This window comes from Dasypus novemcinctus, chromosome 7 (assembly GCF_030445035.2).
Source record: "Dasypus novemcinctus isolate mDasNov1 chromosome 7, mDasNov1.1.hap2, whole genome shotgun sequence".
NCBI lineage: Eukaryota > Metazoa > Chordata > Mammalia > Cingulata > Dasypodidae > Dasypus > Dasypus novemcinctus.
The window spans coordinates 114,685,209-114,704,820 of NC_080679.1; the positions used below are offsets into that span (position 1 = coordinate 114,685,209).

The 19,612-nt window shown below is 39.4% G+C and overlaps 1 protein-coding gene across 14 annotated transcripts in view; it reads right to left on the reverse strand.

Annotated features, from left to right (window-relative positions):
- The window catches only part of R3HDM1 (R3H domain containing 1), a 139,114-nt gene extending 119,888 nt beyond the window's left edge, over positions 1-19,226 (reverse strand). For 13 of the 14 annotated variants that reach the window (XM_058301079.2, XM_058301071.2, XM_058301057.2 and 10 more), the window contains exon 1: positions 19,090-19,226. The gene's annotated coding sequence lies outside the window, so the exon portion shown is untranslated. Of the gene's footprint in view, positions 1-12,527; positions 12,547-19,089 lie in introns of those variants that run through there. The other variant, XM_071216473.1, reaches the window with a different exon arrangement.
- Between the last annotated feature and the right edge of the window lie 386 nt (positions 19,227-19,612).

Sequence of the window (19,612 nt, forward strand, 5' to 3'; positions counted from 1 at the left end):
ATTGCAGAAGAGTGTAGAAATAAAGTTTACTAGTAAGGGTAACTTAAAGGATAAAAAGACAGACAACAGTAAGATAGGACAACAGAGAGCCAAAGGACAAAATGGATGAAGTAAGTATGCCTTTATAGTAATAACAGAATGTACATGGATTGAAATCTCAATCAAAAGACAGACTGGAGACTTCCAGGAATATGGTAGACTAGAAAGACATGGGCCTCTCTTATCCTCCAGAAAAATAGCTAAGAGACAGGCTGAAACAGCCTAGAAAAGGATCTTCTCAGGGTTCTCGATACCAGGAGAAGGCAGGACACCACTCAGAGGAGAGAGGGACAAAGGAGGGAAATCCCGAGGACAGAACTGTGAGTTGAAACCAGCTGCTGCCGCTGCCCGCACCTGCCCCCACGCTAAAGACACTTTAGAATTCTCAGGCGGCTACAGACAGAGGAGGATCCAGGGGTCTACCACCCCAGGACAGGGGAGAGAGAGGGGCACAGCCTAGGGCTGACTCAGCTTCTGACCCACAATATTGGTCTGCTGTGTCCCAGGAGCCCTTCCAGGCCAGGTGGGGCCCTGCCGTTGTCTGCCTAGGGAGCTGACAAGGGCTAAATATATATGACCCTCCCAATCTCCTTCTTTCCTAACAGAGTCTGATTGCTGAGGATTCAGAGGAGAGTGGAAATATTTCCAACTCAGGAAAAGGAGGGGGCTGGCAGAGAAGGCTGGAGAATTGTCTCAGAGAAAGTCTCAATTACAAGGCTCTTAGCCTCCAGGCAGGAAGCTCAATCACATTGATCCAGTCTGTGCTGCAACAAATACACTCCTACTAGGCATTGAACCGAGCACTGCCAAAGAGTGCCACCTGCTGGCAGAACAAAGAAGTGCATGCGAGAAAATTAAAAATAAGTAGGAGAGGCTTTTTCTGGCCTCTATAGCCTCCCTCCCCAAGGCCCTAGGAAGCGAGCCTACAACCAATTACTGGGTTCGGTGCCCAGTTTTGAGCAACCAGGAGGATAGAATGACAACATGAACATAACAACAAACTTGTCATGGAAGTTCAAGAAAGAGTATTTGAGGAAATAGTAGCTGAAAACTTCCCAACTCTCACAAAAGAAATGAATTTACATGTTCAAGAAGTGCACTGTACTCCAATCAGAATAAATCTGAATAGACCCACTCCAAGACACATACTACTCAAAATGTCAAATGTCAAAGATAAAGGGAAATTATCACAGCAGCAAGGGAGAAGCAAACCATCACATATAAGGGACACCCGGTAAGACTAGTACAAATTTTTCAACAGAAACCATGAAGGTGAGAAGACAGTGCTATGATACATTTAGGATACTGAAAGAGAAAAATTACCAGTCAATAATTCTTAATCCAGCAAAACTGTCCTTCAAATATGAAGTGAGTATAAAATATTCACAAATAAACAGAAACTAAGAGAGATTGCAAAAAAGAATCCACCTTTGCAGGAAATAGTAAAGGAAGCCTTAGAACATGAAAGAAAAAGACAGGAGAAGACAGGCTTGGAGGAGAGTACAGAAGAAAATAGCAAAAAGGAAAACCAAAAGAATAAAGAGACAAAAATATGATATGACATATGAAAAACAAAGAATAAAATAGAGGACATAAATAGTGCATTTACAGTAATATCCCTGAATGTGAATGGATTAAACGGCTGAATCAAAAGATACAGGGAGACAGAATGGATAAAAAAACATTAGCCATCCATATGCTGCTCATAAGAAACTCACCTTAGATCCAGGAAAAATTGGCCAAAAGTTAAAAGTTGGAAAAAGATGCTCCATGCGAATAGTAACCAGAAAAGAGCAGGGGTTGCTATACTATCAGACAAAATAGATTTCAAATGCAAAAAAGTTATAAGAAATACAGATGACCATTATGTATTAATAAAAGGACAATCCACCAGGAAGATGTAATAGTCATAAATACCTATGCACCTAATCAGGTGCCCCAAAAATATAAGACATCAACTCTGGGAAAACTGAAGAGAGAAACAGACATCTCTACAATAATAGTTGGAGATTTCAACACCCCACTCACATCATTAGGTAGAACAACCAGACGGAAGATCAACAAGGAACAGAGACCTTGAATGATATGATAAATGAGACCTAACAGACATATACAGAACACCACATCCAAACTCAACAGGTTATACATTCTTCTCAAGGGCCTATGGATCTATCTCCAGGACAGACCACATGTTAGGGCACAATGCAGCTCTCAATAAATATAAAAAGAATGAAATTATACAAAGCACCTTCTTAGATCATAATGAAGTGAAACTGAAAACCAGTAACAGACAGGAAAAAAGTAAATTTGCAAATGTGTGGAGGCTGAACAACACACTTCTAAATAATCAGTGGATCAAGGAAGAAATTACAAGTGAAATCAGTAAATATACTGAGACAAATGAAAATGATAACACAACTTATCAAAATTAATGGGGGAAGCGGTCTTGGCCCAATGGATAGGATGTCTGCCTAACACATGGGAGGTCTGCGGGTCAAACCCCGAGCCTCATTGACCCGTGTGGAGCTGGCCCATGCGCAGTGCTGATGCGCACAAGGAGTGCCATGCCACAAAGGGATGTCCCCCACGTTAAGAAAGCCCCACGCGCAAGGAGTGCGCCCCGTAAGGAGAGCCGCCCAGAGGGAAAGAAAAGTGCAGTCTGCCCAAGAATGGTACCACACACATGGAGAGCTGACATAAGATGACACAACAAAAAGAAACACAGATTCCTGGTGCTGCTGATAAGGATGTAAGCAGTCACAGAAGAACACACAACGAATGGACACAGAGAGCAGACAACTGGGGGTGGGGGAAGGGGAGAGAAATAAATAAATAAATAAATCTTAAAAAAAAATTAATGGGATACAGAGAAGACAGTCTTCAGAGGGAAATTTACATCCCTAAATGACTATACTAAAAAAGTAGAGCGAGCTAAACTCAAATATTTAATTGAAGAACTAAAGAAACTAGAAAAAGAACAGTAAACCAATCCCAAAGCAAGCAGAAGAAAATAATAAAGATTAGAGCAGAAATAAATGAAACTGAGAACAAAAAAACAATAGAGAAAATCAACAAAACCAAAAGCCGGTTCTCTGAGAAGATCAATAAAATTGAGAAACCCCTAGCTAGACCAACAAAGAAAAAAGAGAGATGTAAACAAATACAATCAGAAATGAAAGGGGGGAAGTTAAAACTGATCTCACAGGAATAAAAAGAATCATACAAGGATATTATGAGAAACTGTATGCCAACAAACGAGACAACCTAGATGAAATGGAAAAATTCCTAGAAATGCACAACCAACCTACAATGATGCTAAAAGAAAAACAAGAACTTAAAAATCCAATCACATTTAAAGAAATGGACTCTGTCATCAAAAATCTCCCAGCAAAGTAAAGTCCAAGACCAAATGGCTTCACAGGTGAATTCTAACAAGCATTTTGAAAAAAATTAACATCAATACTATTTAAACTCTCGCAAAAAATTGAAAAGGAGGGAAAATTACCCAACCCATTTCATGAAGCCAACATCACCCTAATACCGAAGCCAGATAAAGATACTAAAAGAAAACTAAAGACCTCTCTAATGAACATAGATGCAAAAATTCTCAACAAAATATTTGTAGATCGAATCCAACAGCTTATCAAAGGAGTTAAACATCATGACCAAGTAGAATTTATTCCTGGTATGCAAGGCTGATTCAACGTCAAAAGATCAATCAACGTAATACAGCACATTAACAAACTGAAGGAAAAGACACGAGATAATCTCAAGAGGTGCAAAAAAGATATTCGACAAAAACCAGCATCCTTTTTTTGATAAAAACACTTCGCAAGGTAGGAATAGAAGGGAAATTACTCAATATGATAAAAGGCATATATACAAAACCCACAGCCAACATTCTACTCAACAGGGAAGGTTGAAAGCTTTCTCTCTAAGATTGGGAACAAGACAAGGATGCTCACTGTTACCACTGTTATTCAATATTGTACTAGAAGTTCTATCTAGGGTAATTAAACAAGAAAAAAAATTAAAGGGGTTCAAACAGAAAAAGAGGAGGTAAAATGCTCACTGATTGCAGATGACATACATGATCCTTTACTTAGAAAATCCTGAAGTATCCACCACAAAGCTACTAGAGCTAAAAAATGAGTTCAGCAAAGTGATAGGATACAAGATTGACATGCAAAAACCAGTAATGTTTTTGTTCACTAGTACTGAACAATCTGAGGAGGAAATCAGGGGGAAAACTCCATTTTCAATAGCAATAAAAAGACTCAAATACTTAGGAATAAATTTAACCAAAGAAGTATAGGACCTATATGCAGAAAACTACAAAACAATGATAAAAGAAATTTTAAAAGACCTAAACAAATGGAAAGACATTCCAAGTTCATGGATTGGAAGAATACATACTGTGAAGATGTCAATCATAACCCAAAATGATTCATAGATTCAATGCAATTCCAATCAAAATCCAAACAGCTTACTTTACATAATTAGGAAAGGCAATTACCAAATACATTTGAAAAAGAAAGTATACCCAAATAGCCAAAAGCATTCTAAAAAAGAAGAGCAATGTTGGAGGAATTTCACTGCCTGACCTTGAAACATATTACAAAACTACAGTGGTCAAAACATCATGGTACTGGAATAAAGATAGACACATTTGATCAGTGGAATAGACTTGAGAATCCAGAAATAAACCCTCACTTATACTGTCAACTGGTTTTTTGACAAACCTACCAAGATAATGCTAACAGGACAAAACAGTCTCTGCAACAAATGGTGCTGGGACAACTGGATATCTGTAACTAAAAGAATGAAAGAGGGCCCCTTATCTCACTCCCTATACAAAAATCAACTCAAAATGGATCAAAGACCTAAATATAAAAGCCAGGACCATAAAACTACTAAAAGAATCTCTTCCATTTCTTCTTTTTTTTTGTACTATGTCTTGAAAAAACTTTTAGGTCACAGATATTTTTCATTTTTTTAATACCCCAATTTAGTTTTCACTTCGGTTTATCTAAATTATATTTTATTTCTAATCTTTAAACCCATCATTACTATTTCTTTTTCCTACTAATTGAATCTGGCCATATATTAGGCTTCATTTTTTAAGAAGTTTTGGGTCACAGATGGGTGCAACTACAGCAGGGGAGGAGCACTAGTGTGGAGTATCAGATAGGGGATACATGGGAGGGAGTTTGCTTGAGCATGCATACAGGGTATATAGATATGTTTCAGATGTTTGTTGGGTACTGACATAGAGGGTAGAGCTTTGCACAACAGAAGGAGGGCAGAGTTCCCACCCTGGGGAGCTCTGTCGCATTCCCCAATGGAACAGCAACAATCCCCAAGTGCAAGGGCAAAGACCAGTGAAGAAGGATGGTCTAATAATGGGCCTGATACTGAAGACTATGCTTATGAACCTGTGAGCTTGAAATTTCAACTAGGCTTAACCTGCAGAGTGCCTAAGAGTTACCTCCTGAGAGCCTCCATGTTGCTCAAATGTGGCCACCCACTAAGCCAAACTCAGTATATAAATGCATTACCTTCCCCCCAGTGTGGAACATGACTCCTGGGGATGAGCCTCCCCGGTGCCAAGGGATTACTATCGAGCACCAGCTGGTGATGCAACTAAAAAAAGTCCTTGAATAAAAGGGGGAAATGGTAAAGGCAAATGAGTTTATATGGCTAAGAGACTTCAAAATGAGTCGGGAGGTCATCAGAGGGCTCATGCTTATGCACATCTCAGCAGGATCTCAGAGACAGCCAAAGTAGATACTACTCCAGGTAGTGGTGCTCCTGAGGGCTACAGAGACATTGAGGTCCTACGTTCATGGCAAAGGGCTCTACAGTTCAGTGCCTTGGCAGTGGGCCCTACTTTGGAATCTGTGCTGAGGATGATGGAGTTGGACTCAGATGTGACTTCTCTACACATGCCTCTTCTGTCACTTTTACTGAACCTGTGGTTGGTGTGGTTGGCACTGTGGTTGGTATATGCTTAGGAAACTTGAATCTCTGGACAGTCCATGTGCCAGCTGGGCCCTGAGCCTCAGCAGAGTTGCAACACCTACTCTCCAGTTTGTTGGACTTACCCAGGCTAGCCAACAAGGAGGTGAGGATGGTCAACTATCACACCAAGTAAGCGAGAGAGTCTACAACTGCAAGCAGGAGAATACCATCCATAAGCCATGTGGGATCTAAGTCCCCTTTCAATTTAGAGGTGGACTGGGCATTGCCATCCCAGGGTCCTCAGGATAGAGGAATAAAATATGGATTAGGTTGGACTTACTGGTACTCTACTATATATAATTATTGAACTACAACATAAACTATAATCCATACTGGGAAACAGTGCTCCAAAATGTATTCATTAAATGCAATGACCATACCACACTAATGAAAGAAGTTGTCAATGTGGGAGTAGTGGGGGCTGTGGGGTATATGGGGTATATGGCAATCTCATATTTTTTAACGTAACATTTTGTGTGATCTATGTATCTTTTAAAAAAGATAATAAAACAAAAAAAACTAGAAGAAAATGTAGGAAACATCTTTAAGATCTTGTAGTAGCTGGTGATTTCTTGGACCTTATATTCAAATAAGTGCAACAAAAGAAAAAATATAAATGGGACTTCCTCAAAATTAAACCCTTTTGCACCTTGCAGGGCTTTGTCAAAAGGGTGAAAAGGCAGCCTACTCAATGGGAGAAAATATTTGGAAATCAACATATCTGATAAGGGTTTACTATCTATAAATAGATGTTACAACTCAACAATAAAAAGACAAACGACCAAATAAAAAAATGGGCAAAAGACTTGAACAGGCATTGTCCAAAGAAGAAATACAAATGGCAAAAAAAAATCACATGAAGAAATGTTCAAAATCACTAATGATTAGGGAAATGGAAATCCAACAGACATAGACTGATAGAATGGATAAAAAAATATGGACCATCTATATAATAAATGAGGCACACACAGGCAAAAATGAAGAGAGAAATAGATGTCTTTACAATAATAGCTGAAGACATCAATACAGCACATTTGGAGAGAAGATCAATAGGCAAACAGAGAGCTTGACTAATATGATAAATGAGTTAGACCTAACAGACATTTACAGAGCATTATACCCCAGAAGAGCAGGTGTACATCCTTTTCAAGTGCTCATGGATCCTTCTCCAGGATAGACCTTATGTTGGGTCACAAGGCAGTTCTCAATAAATACAGAGAAATTGAAATTATACAAAACACTTGAACTAGAAAAAGAATAGGAAACTAATCCAAAAACAAGCCAAAGAAAATAAATAATAAAGATTAGCGCACAAATAAATGAAATTGAGGGGGAAAAAACCCAATAGAATCAATAAAACCTAAAGTTGGTTCTTTGAGAAGATTGGCAAAATCAAAAAACTCTTAGCTAGACCGACAAAGAAAAACAGAGAAGATACAAATAAATAAAATCAGAAATGGGGGAGGGGATATTACCACTGACCCCACAGGAATAAGAGAGATCATAAGAGGATATCATGAACAACTGAATGCCAAAAAATAAACAACGTAGAGAAAAACAGACAAATTCCTAGAAATAAATGAACAACCTACAATGATCCTAGAAGAAACAGACCTCAACAAACCAATCAGAAGTAAAGTAAATCGTCATCACAAACTCCCAAAGATGAAACACTCAGGTCCAGATGTCTTCACAGATGTATTCTACCAATCATTCAAAGACGACTTAACACCAGTGTTGCTTAAGCTCTTCCAAAAAACTGAACAGGAAGGAATGCGACCAAACCCATTCTTAACATCACCCTAATACCAAAACCAGGTAAAGATATTAAGAAAGAAAATACAGACCAATTTCTCTAATGAATACAGTGGCAAAACCCCTCAAATAAAAGACTTGCAAACCGAATCCAAAAGCACATTAAAAGAATTACACACCAAGATCACGTGGGTTTTATCCCAGGAATTAGCAAGGATGGTTCAATGCAAGAAAGTAAATTAGTGTAATAAACTAAATAAATAAATTGAAGAAGAAAAAAAATCATGTGATCCTCTCAACGGACCCAGAAAAGGCATGTGACAAAATGCAGCATCCTTTCTTGATAAAAACATTCCAAATGATGAGAAGGAAGCTTTCTCAATATGGTAAAGTGCCGATATGAAAAACCCATAGTTAGCACTGTACCCAATGGTGAAAAGACTGAAAGTCTTCCTGCTGAGATTGGGAACAAGAAAAAGATGCCCACTGTCACCACTATTATTCAATATTGTGCTAGAAGTTCTAGCTAGGCCAATTAGGCAAGAAAAAGAAACAAGTATTTGAATAAGAAAGGAAAAAGCAAAACATCTGCTATTCGCTGATGACATGATACTATACCTGGAAAATCCCCCAAAATCCACAACAATGTTACCAGAACTAATACATGAGTTTAGCAAAGTTGAGGGATACAATATTAATCATAAACATCAGCAGCACAGGGAAGCAGACATGGCTCAACTGACAGAGCATCCGCCTATGTATGGAGGGTATGGGGTTCGATCCCCAGGGACTCCTGACGCATGTGGTAAGCTGGCCCACGTGCAGTGCTGCCGTGCACAAGGAGTACTGTGCCCCACACGTAAAGAGTGCGCCCTGCAAGGAGAGCCGCCCCGCGTGAAAAAAGTGCAGCCCACCCAGGGGAGGCGCAGCATACATGGAGAGCTGATGCAGCAAGACAATGCAATAACAACAACAAAAAAGAGATGCAGTTTCCCAGTGCACCTGATAATGCAAGCGGACACAGAAGAACACACAGCGAATGGACACAGAGAGCAGACAACGGGGAGGAAGTGGAGAGAAATAAATAAAAAAATCTTAAAAAAAAAAAAATCAGTAGCATACCCTGCTGATGAACAATCTGAGGAGGAAGTCAGAAAATAAATTCCATTTATAATAGTGACTAATTGCGGTCACCCCTCGGGCTGAAGTGTGGTTTGCTGGCCTGGCGGGGGAGCAGCCGCGGCAGGCCAAGCCGCTGCCACCATAATAGGGTGGCTGGTCGGACTCACCGCCACCCCTGAAGGGAGCTCGGCATGGGCGCAGAGTGCCCTCGGGTCTCCCCTTCTCGGCAGCCATGCTTCCGCGGCCGCCCCTCCTCCTCCCAGATGGCGCCACACGATGCCTGTGGGACGGCACCCTTCTTCTTCTTTCTCCCTGCGCAGGCGCAGGGTGGAAAATTCCAGTCTGCCCTTTTCCCCTCCTCCGACAGCAGCAACAGCCAGGCGTGGGCGGAAAAATCCAGTCTGCCCTTTTCCCTCCCCCCCCCCCAGCAGCAACAGCCAGGCGTGGGCGGGAAACTCAAGTCTGCCCTCCACCCCAGCAACAGCAGCCACCAATCCCTAAACCCTGCCCCTTCCCCCAGCAACAGCGACAGCCAATCCCTAACCACCACCCCTCCCCCGTCCAGTACTGCCCACTGACCTTTCGCCAGCAACCAATCAGAACAGGGCGTGGCTTCGACCAATCAGCCTTCCCCAGCCCCTATAAAACTGTTCCCTCTCCCTCAATAAAGTGGACTTGCCTGTTTACCTTGTCTCCTCGGTAGTTCTTCTGCCGTGCGCCCTCCAGTCCTGAGAGCCCCCGACAAGGGCCTGGCCTCCCTTGTCCTCAGTTCGTCGCCTGCTTCTCCGGGCGACCCCTTCGCCGCCGGCTTCGCCGGGCGACCCCGTCAGCCGAACCGCGCAACCCCTGTGAGACCGACCCCTCGTCTGCTGCCGGACCGACCGCTCGTCCCAAGCGGGACCGACCCCTCGTCCCAAGTGGGACCGACCCCTCGTCCTAAGCTGGACCGACCCCTCGTCCACAGCCAGACCCCACCTCTACCGACTGAGCAAGCCGCCGCAACTAATAAAAGAGTAAAATATTTAGGAATTGACTTAAGTAAGGACATAAAATAAAGGATCTGTATTCAGAAAACTAAACTAAAGAAACCAAAGAAGACCTAAATTAACCAAAGGAAATTCTTGTGTTCACAGAATAAATATCATTAAGATATCAATTCTACCAAAATGGATTTATAGATTCAAGTAATTCCAATGAAAATTCCAAAAGCCTTTTTTGCAGAAATGGAAAAGCCAATTAACTAATTTATTTGGAAGGGTAAGGTGCCCTAAACAGTCAGAAACATCCCAAAAATGAAAAATGAAGTTGGAAGACTCTTGCTTCCTGAACTTGAAGTGTATTATAAAGTTAAGTGGTCAAAATAGCAAGGTATCGGGGAGTGGATGTGGCTCAACTGATTGAGCACCTGCTTCCCACATGGGAAGTCACAGGTTTGATCCCTGTGCCTCCTAAAAAAAGCAAAGAAACAAACAACAAGCAAACAAACAAAAAACAACTCAGGGGAGCCAATGTGGATCAGTGATTGAGTGCTGCCTTCCCACATACAAGGTCCCCGGCTCAATCCCCAGCCCCATACCTCAAAAAACCCCAAAAACCTAAACTAAACCAAAAACAAACAAAACAGCACAGTTTGAGATTATTTATGAATCCCCAAAAGAGAGACTGTGTTTGTAAATTGGTCTGTTCCTCTGGGTATGATACCCTTTGAATGTATTAGATTCAGCTGACATGTCTGCATTAAATTATCTATTAAGATTAGGGCTTTGAATCAACCACGTCAGCAGGGCATGACTCAGGGTTGAGTCCTTGACCCCTTGGTGCACTGATATAAACAGATACTCAAGAAGACACACAAAAAAGAAAATAGAACTCTGTTCTGCCATGTGACAGAAAGGTGAAGGCTCAAACATCTGAAGCCCTGGAAAGAGAGATGAGCCATTCCAACAGTTTGAAGCTGAAGAGAACAGAGCAACTGAGCAGCTGATAAGACTGGGAAAGAAAGGAGCCCTCTGCCAGCCTACAGCCGAGATTGGAAGATTGGGCCCACAGAGCCTTTAAGGGGAAGGAAGGAGAGATGAGGCAGTGATTGTCTGCCATCTTGCTTCAACATTTGGCAAAAGACTTTGTTGAGAAATCAGCTCTGAGTTGGACTCTTTAGGGCCTTGTAACTATAAGCTTTTACCCTAACTAAACACTTTTATAAAAGTCAACAGATTTCTGGTACTTGGTATCAGCATCCCTTTGACTGACTTATACCAGCATGGTACTGGTATAAAGAGAGAATGACTGATCAATGCAACAGAACTGAGAATTCAGAAACAGACCCTCATATCTATGGTCAAGTGATTTTTGACAAGACAGTCAAGCCCACCCTGCTGGGCCAGAACAGTCTATTCAACAAATGGTACTAGAACTGGATATCCATATCCAAAATAAAGAAAGAGGTCCCCTAATTCATATAAAAATTAACTCAAAGTGAGTCAATGACCTACATATAAAAGGTACAACTATAAAACTTCTAGAAGAAAATGTAGGAAAACATCTTCAAGATTCTGTGATAGGTGGTACTTTCTTAAACCCAAAGCACGGACAATGCAAGAAAAATAGATATATGGGACTTCCTCAAAACTAAATACATGTTCTTCAAAAGACTTTATTTGAAGAACAAATAAATAAAATCAGAAACTAGAGGGGGAAATTACCACTGATCTACTGGAAAAAAAAGAAGATACTATGAACAACTGCATGAAAAAACATAAAAATTGTAGACAAGATGGACAAATTCCTGGAAACACATGAACCACCTATGCTAACTTTAGAAGAAATAGACCTCCACAAACCAATCACAAGTAAAGAGATTCAAACAGTCACCAAAAACCTACCAAAGATGAAAAGCCCAGGAACAGATGAGAGGGCATCACTGGTGAATTCTAAGAATCATTCAAAGATGAACTAATACTAGTCTTGCCCAAGTGCTTCCAAAAAATTGAACAGGAAATAATGTGATCAAACTCATTCTATAATGCCAACATCACCCTAATACCAAAACCAGATAAAGATACTATGATGAAAGAAAATTGCAGACCAAACTCTCTAAAGAATATAGATGCAAAAACTCAACAAAATGCTTGCAAACAGAATCCAAAAGCATATTAAAAGGATTATACACCATGATGAAGTGGGTTTTATCCCAGGTATGCAAGGGTGGTTCAACACAAGAAAATAAATTAGTGTAATAAACCACAATGATAAATTGAAGAACAAAAATTGCATGATCCGCAACTGATGTAGAAAAGGCATTTGATAAAAATACAGAACCCTTTCTTGATAAAAACACTCTAAAACATAGGAATAGAAGGAAGTTTTCTCCATATGGTAAAGTGCATATATGAAAAACCTACAGCTAGCATTGTACTCAATGGTGAAAGACTGAAAGCTTTCCCACTGAGATAAGGAACAAGACAAGGATGCCCACTGTCACTATTATTATTCAATATTGCGCTAGAAGTTCTAGCTAGAGAAATTAGGCTAGACAAAGAAATAAAAGGCACCCAAATAGGGAAGGAAGAAGTAAAACTTTCAATACTCACTGATGACATGATCCTTTTCGTAGAAAATCCGGAAAAATCCACAACAAAGCTACTAGAATTAATAGAGGAGTTCTGCAAAGTGGGATACAAGGTTAATACACAAAAATCAATAATGTTTCTATACACTATTGATTTGTGACCTGAGGAGGAAATCAGAAAAAAATTCCATTTATAATAGTGACTAAAACAATCAAATATTTAGGAATAATCTTTACCAAGGACAAAAAGGACCTGTATTCAAAAAACTACAAAACACTGGTAAAAGAAACCAAAGAAGACTTAAATAAATGGAAGGACATTCATGTTCATGGATTGGAAGACTAAATATTATTAAGATGTCAATTCTACCCAAACTGATTTACAGATTCAACGCATCCCAGTAAAAATCCCAATAGCCTTTTTTTGCAGAAATCAGAAAGACAATAATAAAATTTATTTGGAAGTTAAGGGACTGCAAATAGCCAAAAATATCTTAAAAAAAACAAAACAACAACAAAAAAAAAACAAAACTGGAGGCCTCTTACTTCCTGGCTTTAAAGCAGAATACTTAGCTACGGTGGTAAAAAAACAGCATGGTACTGACGTAAGGACAGACAGATTGATGAATGGAACTAAATCAAGAACGCAAAAATTGATCCTCACAACTACAGTCAAGTGATTTTTGACAAGGCTTTTAAGCCCACCCAGCTGGGCCAGAACAGTTTATTCAACAAATGGTGCTGGGAGAACTGGATAGCTATATCCAAAAGAAAGAAGACTCCTATTCTCATACCTTACATAAAAAGCAATTCATAATGGATCAAGGACTTAAGCATAAAAACAAAAACCATAAAACTCATACACGAAAATGTAGGAAAACGTCTTCAAGATCTTGTGGTAGGTGGGGTAGTTTCTTAAACCTTATGCATGAGGAACAAAAGAAAAAATAGATAAATGGGACCTCCTCAAAATTCAACACTTTTGCACCTCAAAGGACTTTGCTAAAAGAAAAGGCAGCCGACTCAATGGGAGAAAATATTTGGCAAGCACATATCTGATAAGGGTTTAAAATCCATGATATACAAGGAGATCATACAACTCAACAATAAAAAAGTATCAGATTAAAAAATGGGCAAAAGGCTTGAAAAGACAATGGTCCAAAGAAGAAATACAAATGGTGAAGAAACACATGAAGAAATGTTCAGGGAAACGGACTTTGGCCCAGTGGTTGGGGCGTCCGTCTACTGCGTGGGGGGTCCGCGGTTCAAACCCCGGGCCTCCTAGACCCGTGTGGAGCTGGCCCATGCGCAGTGCTGATGCGCGCAAGGAGTGCCACGCCACGCAGGGGTGTCCCCCGCGTGGGGGAGCCTCATGCGCAAGGAGTGCACCCCGTAGGGAGAGCCGCCCAGCGCGAAAGAGAGTGCAGCCTGCCGAGGAATGCCGCCGCCCACACTTCCCGTGCCCCTGATGACAACAGAAGCCGACAAAGAAACAAGACGCAGTGAACAGACACAGAAAACAGACAACTGGGGGAGGGGAGGGGAATTAAATAAATAAAAATAAAAATAAACCTTTAAAAAAAAATGTTCAGCATCACTAGCGATTAGGGAAATGCAAAGACTACAATGAGATATCATTTCACACCTATTAGACTGGCCGCTATTAAAAGGTCAGAAAACTGTAACTGTTGGAGAGTAAGTAGAGATAGGGACACTTATTCACTGCTGGTGGGATGTAGAATGGTACAGCCACTGTGGAGGACTGTTTGGCAGTTTCTAAGGAAGTTGTATATAGACTTGCCGTGGGATCTGGCAATACCATTGCTAGGTACATACCCAGAAGAACTGAGAGCAGTAACATGAATAGATATCTGCACACTGATGTTTACAGCAGCATTTTTCATGACAGTCAAAAGTCAAGGTGTCCACCAACTGATGAATGGATAAACAAATTTTGGAGTATACACACAATGGAATATTACACAGCGATAAGAGGAAATAAACTTGTGAAGCATATGACAACATGGATGAAACAAGAAAGAAAAGGGGAAACGGACTTGGCCCAGTGGTTAGGGCGTCCGTCTATCACATGGGAGGTCTGTGGTTCAAACTCCGGGCCTCCCTGAACCGTGTGGAGTTGGCCCATGCACAGTGCTGATGCGCGCAAGGAGTGCCCTACCACGCACGGGTGTCCCCCGCGTAGGGGAGCCCCACGCGCAAGGAGTGCACCCCTAAGGAGAGCCGCCCAGCATGAAAGAAAGTGCAGCCTGCCCAGGAATGGCACCGCCCACACTTCCCGTGCCGCTGATGACAACAGAAGTGGACAAAGAAACAAGACGCAGCAAATAGACACAGAGAACAGACAACTGGGGGAGGGGGGGAAATTAAATAAATAAATCTTTAAAAAAAAAGAAAAGGACAAATACTGTATGATTGCCCTATTATGAACTAAATATATGTGAAATATGAATATGGGTAGAATTGCATATATAAGACTGTTTTTCTTTGAAGCTGAACAAATATGTTAATATTACCAAATGTTAATATCAGACCAAAAAAAAGCATTTTATTAAGTGAAGGAGATGAGACACAGAGTACTACATATTTTGTATGATATCATTTATATGAAATGTAAATATAAATCAATTTATAAAGATGAAATTAGATTAGTGGTTATGTAGATCTGAGGAAGGAATGCTAAGGGGTGTGGAGTCTTTCTTTTTTGGAGTAATGAAAATGTAAAATTTTTGAGATGAATGCACAACATTGTGATTATACTAAAAGCCACTGATTATGCAACTTTGGATCAAATAGCCAGAAACAGCAGCTATGTACAGTGGGGGAAGCATATAGAGATAGAGAAATAAGGAATTTTCTTGTTTGCTTGTCTTTTTATTATTATTACTGAAATAATGAAAATGCTCTAATAATGATTGAAATGATGAACACACAACCATGTGATTATACCAAATACCATGGACTGTACACTTTGGATGAACTGTATGCTTTACTAATATATATCAATAAAATTGACTTGTTTTTAAAAAAAGAAGACTTTGTCAAGAAAGTAAAGAGGCAGTCTACTGAATGGGAAAAAATATTTGGAAACCACATATCCATCAAGGGTTTGATATTCATATTACATAAAGAGAGAAAAAAATTCAATGACAAAAAGACAAGCAATCCAATTAAAAAATGGGCAAAAGACTTGAATAGACATTTCTTCAAAAGAGGAAATACAAAAGGCCAAAAAGCATATGAAAAAATGTTAAACACCATTAGCTATTAGGGAAATGCAGATCAACAACTACAAGGAAATACCATTTCACATCTTATAAAATAACCATCATTGGAAAAAACAGAAAACTACAAGTTCTGGAGAGGATGTGGAGAAACAGGAACTACTTCGCTGTTGGTGGGAACACAGAATGGTGTAGCTTCTGTGGAAGACAGTTTGGCAGTACCTCAGGAAGCTGAATATAGAACTGGTATATGATCTAGCAATCCTGTTACTAAGAATATATTCAGAAGAACTGAAAGCAAGGTCGTGTACTGACATTTGCACACAGATGTTTACAGCAACCAGTCCAACTGTCCACATCAAATGCTGAATGGCGAAACAAAATGTGGTATATACATATAGTGGAATACTATTCACCTTTAAGAAGAAATGAAGTCAGGATGCATGTGACAACATGGATGAATGATAATATTTTGATGATGATATTTCACAGTTTATAACAAATGTTTCACAACAATGCAAGGTGGTGGTGGTGGGGTAACGTATGGGGCTCTGTATGGGGATACATACATTTATTTTGTAAGCTGACAACTTTTACTATTCACTTATTGTTATGTATGTTCATGTATGAATGATATACAATAAAATTTTATTAAAAATAAAGGAAGGAAAGTCAGACGACAAAACATGGGACTATATAATACAGTGAACTCTGTTGTGGAAAATGGACTATGGTTAATAGTACAAATCTAATAATGTACTTTCATGAATTATAACAAATAGATGACACCATTACAAGAGGTTCATAACCAGGGAGATACTGTGAAATATATACCTATTGTAAACTATGGACTATAATTAGTATTTTAACATTCTTTCATCAATTGTAACAAAAGTACCACAATAATGCACATTGTTAACAATAGGGGGTATATGGGAATGTTGTATTTTTATAAGTCTTTTCTGTAAACCTACAACTTCTCTGATTAAAATAAATTTCACTAATTAATAAAAAAAATTACGCTAAGTCAAAGAAACCAGACACAAAGTACTACAAATTGTTTGATCCCATTTATATAAAATGTTAATGTAAATACATTTATAGAGGCGGAATTAGATTAGCAGTTATGTATGGCTGGAGAAGGATAGAGGGATTGAGAGGTGACTCTAAGGGGTATGAAGTTTTTGTTTTTGGAGTCTTGAAAATGTTCTAAAATTGATTGTCATGATGAATGCACAACTCTAATTATATGAAAAGCCTTGGACTGTACTCTTTGAATGGACTGTACGGTACGTGAATATATCTCAATAAAACTGCTTTTTAAAAAACATACACTTGTGAATCTGAGTTAACAATTATATTCAGCAATACAAATAAAGTATTGCAAGTGTCCTGGTTTTATATGAGTTGATGCCTATCAACATGTATTAACTAGAGGATTTAGGATATGAAATTCATAGGAGATCAAATATATAAGATGCTGATAAATTTTATTTCATTAGTAAGTTTAAGAAAAATATGGTTGTGTGATCCATGTATCTTTAAAAACAAAAGATAAACAAAAAAATTTTTAAAAAAAGAAAAGAAAACTATGGGAGACTTTATATTAGCTATCAAACAGGAATGAATTAGAGATAGAGTCTAAAGATAGTCGTACTCTTAGAAGAAATGTGTCCAAAACAGTAGAACTTGATGGCAACAACTTATTTTGAAATAAGTATTTAAAAAAAAAAAAGATGGCTGTATAGACAGTTACAAGATAAAGCAAGTAGGGTAAAAAGTTACATTCAAGGGGTGGCTATAATGATGTTCACCGAAAATTCTTTCAAGTTTTCTGTATCTCTGAAAAGTTTCATAATAATATCATGGGGAGAAGGGCAGGGTAAAGTAAAACTTGTCTTTTTTATATCAACTTGAAAAATCCATGGGAAGCAGATTTGGCTCAACTGATAAAGTATCCACCTACCACATAGGAAGTTCAGGGTTCAAATCCAGGGCCTCCTGGCCCATGTAGTGAGCTGGTCCACGTGCAGTGCTGATGCACACAAGGAGTGCCGTGCCACACAGGGGTGTTCCCCGCGTAAGGAGTGTGCCCCCTCAAGGAGAGCCACCCCACGCGAAAAAAGCGCAGCCTGCCCAGAGTGGCACCACACACACACACAGAGTTGACACAGCAAGATGACGCAACAAAAAGAGACATAGATTCCCAGTACCGTTGACAAGAATGCAAGCAGACACAGAAGAACACACAGCGAATGGACACAAAGAGCAGACAATGGGGTGGGGGTGGGAGGGGGAAGAGGAGAGAAATAAATTAGAAAAAAAAAAATCCAAAAATTATTTTCCTCAAATAATGTTTTTTTAAATTTAGATAGTACTTATCTAAATAATTTCAGGAATCTGAAAAAGAAAAAGCCAAAAAGAAACAAGTTCTAAAATTTTGAGGTGGTCCAAATTGGTTAAAAAACATGTCTCCCTTTATTATTTTCCATAGTTAATTGGTTCATTCTGAAAACATCAAAGTTGGGGGTTTATTTAAAATGCTGTGTGGCAGTATGAAATTATTTTATGACTCCCTAAAAAAGAAATATTGTCTTTGTAAACTAATCTTTTCCTCTGGGTGTGATAACATGTTGATGGCTTTAAATACAGGTGAGGGGCCTTTGATTAGATACTTTGTTAAGTTTGCTATAGGGTTTTAAAATTTTTAAGATATTTATTTATTTATTTTGCTGTATGGGTTTTTATTGGGCTATGTCAATGAGGTATGACTCAGGTTGAGTACCCATCCCCTTCCTGGGCATGATATAAATGAACTCACATAGACAAAGAGAGAAAGAAAAAGGAAAACAGTGTATTTCTGATTCTGCAATGTGAGAGAGAGGACTACTTAAGCATGAAGTCAAGAGGATGGGTCCTTGCAGTAGCAAGAAGAGACCAGTCCTGCTAGATGCCTGGCCCCTGACAGGCATAGGCGGTCTGGAAAGAGACATGCTCTATGCCAGCTTGTACCTGAAATTGGGAAGAAAGCGGAGCAGATGAGCCTGAGGGAGGAAGTGTATGTGTGGGACAAAGGCAGAGACTGCTCACCATCTTGTTTCAACACATGCCAGCTGACTTTGGTAAGAAAGCACTTCCTACAGTGCCTCGAAATGGACTTTTCGTGGCCTTGGAACCGTAAGCTCTTACCCGAAATAAATGCCCTTTATAAAAACCAACACATTTCTGGTAGTTTGCAATAGCAACCCTTTTGGCACACTAAAACACTCTGTTTCTTGCTTTTTACAGTAAAATTTTAAAGAAAAAGGGATGTGATTTTCTGAAGTGAGAGGAGAGTATTACCTGATGTGTTCTATGAATTTGGGATTGTGGTGTCCCACAAAAATCAAATAAAATAATCCAAGGTTCCTTTTCACAGTTGTCGGCCAGGATGTCAATAGTATTGAACCATCTGGAATCTGGCAGAGGGGGTCCCATGTCCTTGTCACCACTGTAGATTTCTGGACGGAAATGGACTGTCTTGAATCAAATATATCATAACTTTTGGTGGCCTAAAATGAAAACAAAACAATTTACCGAAATGTTTAAGGGGAATGGAATATTCCACAGTAATTTATAAACTTAAACTATTGCTGTCAGGAATTTTATTGTCTTGTCCGAGCAAGAGACTGAACACTGAGTTACAACTAATTCTGACATACATTAGTTATATGGGCCTGAATGATTCACTGAAGTCTAATAAAAGAGCAAAAACAGATGGGAGAGCGAAGAAAGAGAAGTAAATCTAATGAGAATCTAGTATGTGGTCAGTGTTCTAAGAGAGAGATTATCATCTTCATGTTATAGGTAAGAAAAAAAGGGTTTA